Source organism: Hylobates moloch, unplaced genomic scaffold (assembly GCF_009828535.3).
Source record: "Hylobates moloch isolate HMO894 unplaced genomic scaffold, HMol_V3 SCAFFOLD_17, whole genome shotgun sequence".
NCBI lineage: Eukaryota > Metazoa > Chordata > Mammalia > Primates > Hylobatidae > Hylobates > Hylobates moloch.
In genome coordinates, this window is record NW_026652292.1 from 36,605,093 (window position 1) to 36,611,388 (window position 6,296).

Sequence of the window (6,296 nt, forward strand, 5' to 3'; positions counted from 1 at the left end):
AGGTTGGTAAGGACCATATCAGTTTTAAAGGTGAACCATGAACCCCCATCACCAGAGCCAAATGAAAGCCCTTTAGTTCAAGCTGTATCCAAATGGGATGTACAAAAAAACTGCTTCTCTTCAATATTTGGCCCACATTTTTCCAATGGCAGCATTTTTCTCATCTGACTGGTGTCAACTGCCAACTTGTAAATAAAATATAAGCTTAGTTTTGAGCTGATTATGGGCAATATCATAACCTCATTTATTCAGACAAGCTACCCAAATTACAGACAGTTCTTTAACTAGCCACTTTTAAGAAAATACTTGCCAAATAATGGGCTTGTTAAATAGCAAATGTCAAAAACAGATTTCTAATGTGACTAACAGGCATTCACTGAAGCTGAAGCAAGTGTTTGAACCCAGTGGAATGTTAATCTAATATGAATATGCTTATGCTAGCAAACACTAGAGCTAGATGAAAAGCATGACATAGTTTTAAAAACAGTAACCTCATATAAATATGCTTATGCTAGAAAATTTTAAAATTTAGATGGATCATATTTTTTAAATGGTAAGCTGTGCATATTTTTACATATATATGCAAAACATCGTGTAATTTAAATGTATTTTAAATCTCAATCTATTTCAGGGTTACAGTGTTTTGATTAGTAACTATCAAACCCAGCCCAGAGAAATTTAAAAGAATTGGTTTAGCTGGATATGGTGGCTCACATTTCTAATCCCAGTACTTTGGAAGGCCAAGGCAAGGCAGGAGGATCAGTTGGGCCTAAAAGTTCAAGGCCAGCCTAGGCAACATAGTGAGATCCTGTTTCTCCAAAAAAAAAAAATACAATGTTCTGAAAAATAGCCAGGCATATTGGGGTGTACCTGTAGTCCCAGCGACTCAGGAAACAGAGGTGGGAGAATCACTTGAGCCCAGGAGGCGAAGGCTGCAGTGTTGCTCATCACTGCACTCCAGCATGGGCAACAGAGTGAGACTCTGTCGCAAAAATAAAATAAAATAAAATAAAGAATTGGTTTAACTTTCCAGATTTACAGATATTTCTGATAGGTGTTTGGATTGAACTTGGTTAAAGAAGAAATGGTTAAAGAAGACGAGGGATACAGACACAGCAATCCAGCAGTTAAAGTAAAAAGTCTGGAGGTAGACAGGTAAGAACTAGAATTCTAGCTCCTATACTTGCTAGCTGTAATATTTTAGACATGTTATTTCACCTTTCTAAACCTCTATTTTCTTTACCCGTAAAATAGAAGTGAAAACACCTGACTCACTGGGTTGTTTTAAGGATTAAATTAGATATCATTTGTAAACTCGTAACCCAGAGTCTGACCCACAGCAAGTGCCAGTAAATGGGAACTTCCATCACTTTGCATACATACTTCCCATGAACTCTCTTACTGGAAGATACTCCCGGATGCCTGCTATATTCTGTGAACTCTAACCCTAGAAAAATAAAATATTTTCTTTTATCGTAGTTTCATTGTCTTTTTCAAGGTTAAGTTTCATTCATATTTTGCCATCATACGAAAATATTCCCAACTTAAGAATGTTTTTCCTACACAGTTCTTGTCCTCCTCCCACTCAATAGTATTGTAGTTCTTTACGAGATAAGGTACTTGATTCCATTCATTTCTTAAATTTTCTTTTTTCAAGAAACCTCATGCATAATATTTACCTGGCAGGAGAGATCCCATAATCACAAAGGTGGTTTTCTCAGAGTGAGGCTTAACCATTGCCTCCAAGGTGCTGATTCCTGATATTCCCCCAAATGTGAGACGCTCGACTGCATAATTTATGGTAGTGGGGGCCTGAGTTTGCACTCTCCCCTAATGTTTTTGATATAAAAAAAAGAAACTTCATGTCCTCAAATCTTTGGGGATTCCTCAAATATCTATTTACTAATTGCATGCTATTATCTTTATTCAAAACCTTTCAGACAAGGACTGATTGAGGAAGTTAACTTTTTCTAGGATAATGTTAGATTATCTTGACCTTGAATTCCACTTCAGCTAATTTTTTTTTCTTTACTGGAGAGCCTTATCATTAATCCCATATCCCATTAAGAACTGCTTTGATCCCCGGTCAGCCTGCCTAATCTAATGTTTTGGAAAAGATATTCGGCTCTCTGTTCTGGAAGACTTATTTTCCTACGTTTGGTCAGAAAAAAAAAAAAATGTCAAAGGTTTGAGAGACGATAAAAGTGCTGAATGAAGCTCTAGGTCCACATTGTGGTTCTGACAGTCTGGTTATTTTTTGGGTGTCTGCATTTGGTTTGCACGACTCCTGCCTCCATTTCACTCTTGGTTCACTGTCTTTGAAAAAGTAATCAGAATCCCACCTTGTGCCATGAGCAAGATTTGCTGTGTTGGATTTTGACCTTTGGGAAAGAGTTTTGTTATCTAGTCTTGGACATGGAGTTGTCAACTTTTAAAAAATCATCTTAAATGGGAGTGAGCATTTCTGACCCTTAGGAGGGAAAAACAACTTTAGATATCTTGGTAAATGGGAACAAGCATAAGGTTGAGATGAAGGAGAAATGCTTCCCTGGACACAGTGCAAATTGTTTCTACCAGCAATCGCTGGTGGTGGTTCCAGCTGAGCAGGATGGGGCAGGCACCCTTGTGCCACTACCACAGGTGTTCTTTCTGATACATGCAGCTCTTTCTGCAACAACCAATCCTCTTCATCTGGACTCTTCAGCCTGATTCATGGCCCTCTTTTCTGCCTCATTTTTAAAAAGTGTTGGCAATGATACAGCAGAGACTTAAAGTCACTGAAATCTCATTGGGGTTCTAAATAGAAAGTGGCAGAAAATTGTGAGGCCTTGAACAAATCATTTCCTTTTCTTGACATCAGTTTTTTTTAACCTATAATGACTGGCTGAAAAGAAAAAAAAAAAAAAAAAAAAAGCACGAACTCTGAGAGCCTTCCAGCTCTGGCATTCTTTCCTTTTTAAATATTTTTTTTTTCTGAAGACCTCAAGCACATTGTATTTGTAATTGTTATTTTTAAGCTATATACACGCGGCACACAAGCATATACAGTTTAAATCTCTCTGTTAGTGAAATGTGCAACCAGTGCCAAATGTAAGATAGCCTTCACATTGGACGGGATATGCCTTTACTACTCCAGACCCTCAGTTAACAGAGCAGGTGATGAACATTGCAGTTGCAACCCAAGAGCATAAAGACCACTCCAACCTCCAACAACAATCTAAAATGGCAGACTGCTGGGCATTTAGCAGCATCTGCTTTATAAATTACCACGTTTATGTGGTGTTCTCAGAAGGATTCCCACTGTCATTTACTCCTCAGTGTTCGGTGCTAAACATCAAAAGAACCCAAGCACCAAAATGTCAAGTCCAGGGAGGAAATGTTTCAAGAGAATTTATTTTTGTACCAATTTAACTTTTCTCTGAATTTCAAGAACAAGGGTGTGGACCTGACATCGGACCATTCTGTCAAATGGGATTCATCCAGTTCTCATTACTACGCCCTTCTACAGGCCCAAGGACGCCACTCTATGCTTGGCACATGGAAGTTACTGGCTGGACAGATTGTACTAAACAAAAAAATCTCCCTAATTACAAATGATTAGAAAGAAAAATAAAACCTGCACTACAACTCTGAAATTTGTATTACTTTATCTTGAGGTGTAAAGGATTTGAGAGAAGGAAGAGGAGCTGAGATTTTGTTTATGACATTTTTAGGGTGTATTTCTTTCAAAGAATTTAGAATGCCAGGAGCTTTGTCTAGAGTAGTTACTTGTGCACAGTTTTTTGTTTTTGTTTTTGTTTTGCGATCTCCTCTTCTCATTTTTTTCAATGAAAAACAGCTGAAGAATAGTTTTATTAGTTCTGGACATATGAGTGGTAGTTTCTGGAGCAGCTGTTTTCACAACCTATTCCAAGCAAGATGTCTTTTTTAAAGACTGTTGCTTCTTTTCCACTTACTAATTACAATATTAGTCTTTCTCTTTGTTAGTTCTCTGTTTTCTTTTAGTCTCATTATTTGATCATTTTAATCTTATGATAGGGAAAAGAAAAAACTAAACATTTGCAAATTTATACCTGTGAAGCCTACTATGTGCAGAGAGGTAGGCCAGTCAGTCTCCACATGCAAAGAATGAAGAGCCAGACATTGCACAATGAGTGACAAAGGCATTAGATTCAACAGAAATTCAGGAAAAAGAAGAAACTTTATAATGTCTGACCTATTAAGCAGATAACATTGAAGTTGAGGGGACAGGTTCATCCAGGGATCAAACTTGCCCTGAGAAGCCTAACTAGGAACAAAGACTTTGAAATAGTAGAAACTTTGAGGGCTGTACTTATCTCCCACAATAGTATGGATTAACCAAAACTTTTGATCTCTTCCAATTCTGCTTCATTCATCAAAATGAACGTATATTTTCTCACAATACATTTTTCTCTTTCAAAGAGCAAGGGCTTTTGAATGTCAAATTTTCTGCAATCTGGCTCACAAACACTTATCAGAATAGGAATAAGAAGGCAATGTTAACCTGAAGAGTCTTGCCATGGAACTAAAAGTGCACAATACACTTAAGACACTCATTATACTATATGAGTATATATACATTATACTTTAAAGCACATGATACTCATGTGTTTTAAAGTAGATACTGGGAGGAAGAGAGACGATTTTTAAATTTTCTCAAATCCATGAGAGTCCTTGGGTATGGCATGCTGAAGATAGCTCCCTGAGGATTGGAGTAAAACAAAATGGAATGTGGTTAGAACATGTAACTTGGGATCGAGGGGCTTCCCATAGGAAAATAGTTGTAGGCCAAAAAGCAGGAGATGGAAAGCTGAGCATGACACCTGAGGCAGCCTACCGAGTTGCAAAGGAACCATCATTTGCAACTGAGCACTCAGTCATGGTCGGCTGTTTTTAAAGCATCATTACACTTAGAGAAGTACTTATCACATTTGCTTGGCTTATCACCCATTTTGCACTCTGGGTAATTGAGTTGCAAACAAAGACATCGTTATTTCTCAAAGGATATAAAATACAAGCTTTTGTATCACAAAGTATACAGCAAAGTAAAAAGGATAGATTCCCTAAAGCAGTGATTTTCCAAGGGTGGTTCCAGGGTTGGCAGCAGCTGCTGGGAACTTGTCAGAAATGCAAATTCTAGCAGAATCATAATCAGAAACTCAGGGAGTGTGACTCAGTGATATCTGTTATAACAAAACTTTCAGATAAAGTTTGAGAAACACTGTTTAATGAATAGGTGGAAAACAGCATACTTTAAAGTTCAGCTTCTTAAGAGACCAAAGACTTTATTTATTTTTAAATTTTTTATTTCCATAGGTTTTTGGGGAACGGGTGGTATTTGGTTCCATGAGTAAGTGGTGATTTGTGAGAACTTGGTGCACCTATCACCCAAGAAGTATACACTGAACCCAATTTGTAGTCTTTTATCCCTCACCCCCTTCCCACTCTTTCCCACTGAGTCCCCAAAGTCCATTGTGCCATTCTTATGCCTTTGCATCCTCATAGCTTAGCTCCCACTTATGAGTGAGAATATACTATGTTTCATTTTCATTCCTGAGTTATTTCACTTAGGATAATAGTCTCCAATCCCATGCAGGTTGCTGTGAATACAATTCATTCCTTTTTATGGCTAATATTTCATCATATATATATATATATATAAAAAACACATATATATTTTATATATATAACACATATATATTTTATATATATAACACATATATATATTTTATATATATAACACATATATATTTTATATATATAACACATATATATATTTTATATATATAACATATATATTTTATATATAACACATATATATATTTTATATATATATAACACATATATATATTTTATATATATAACACATATATATTTTATATATAACACATATATATTATGTATATATAACACATATATATTATATATATAACACATATATATATTTTATGTATATATATATAACACATTTTTATATATATATATATCCTATTAGGTATATGCACTTTATTTTGTAGGAATTAAAAGGGCAATTGTATAATTTAGGGGGACAGCAGACACTTATGGGCAGCCTATGTAATATATATATGATATATATATTACATATATACGGTATATATATTACATATATACACCAAAGTTTCTTTATCCACTCATTCATTGATGGGCATTCAGGTCGGTTCCACATTTTTGCAATTGTGAATTACAACCACTATGGAAAACGTTGTGGCAACATCTTAAAGAACTAAAAGTAGAACTAACATTTGCTCCAGCAA

General features: G+C 35.7%; 1 non-coding gene across 1 annotated transcript; it reads left to right on the forward strand.

The window, feature by feature from the left end:
* Positions 1-1,671: 1,671 nt before the first annotated feature.
* On the forward strand, positions 1,672-1,833 carry LOC116457171 (U1 spliceosomal RNA). Its single transcript, XR_004244941.1, has one exon. It is a non-coding gene; the product is annotated as a U1 spliceosomal RNA (small nuclear RNA).
* The last annotated feature ends 4,463 nt before the right edge of the window (positions 1,834-6,296 follow it).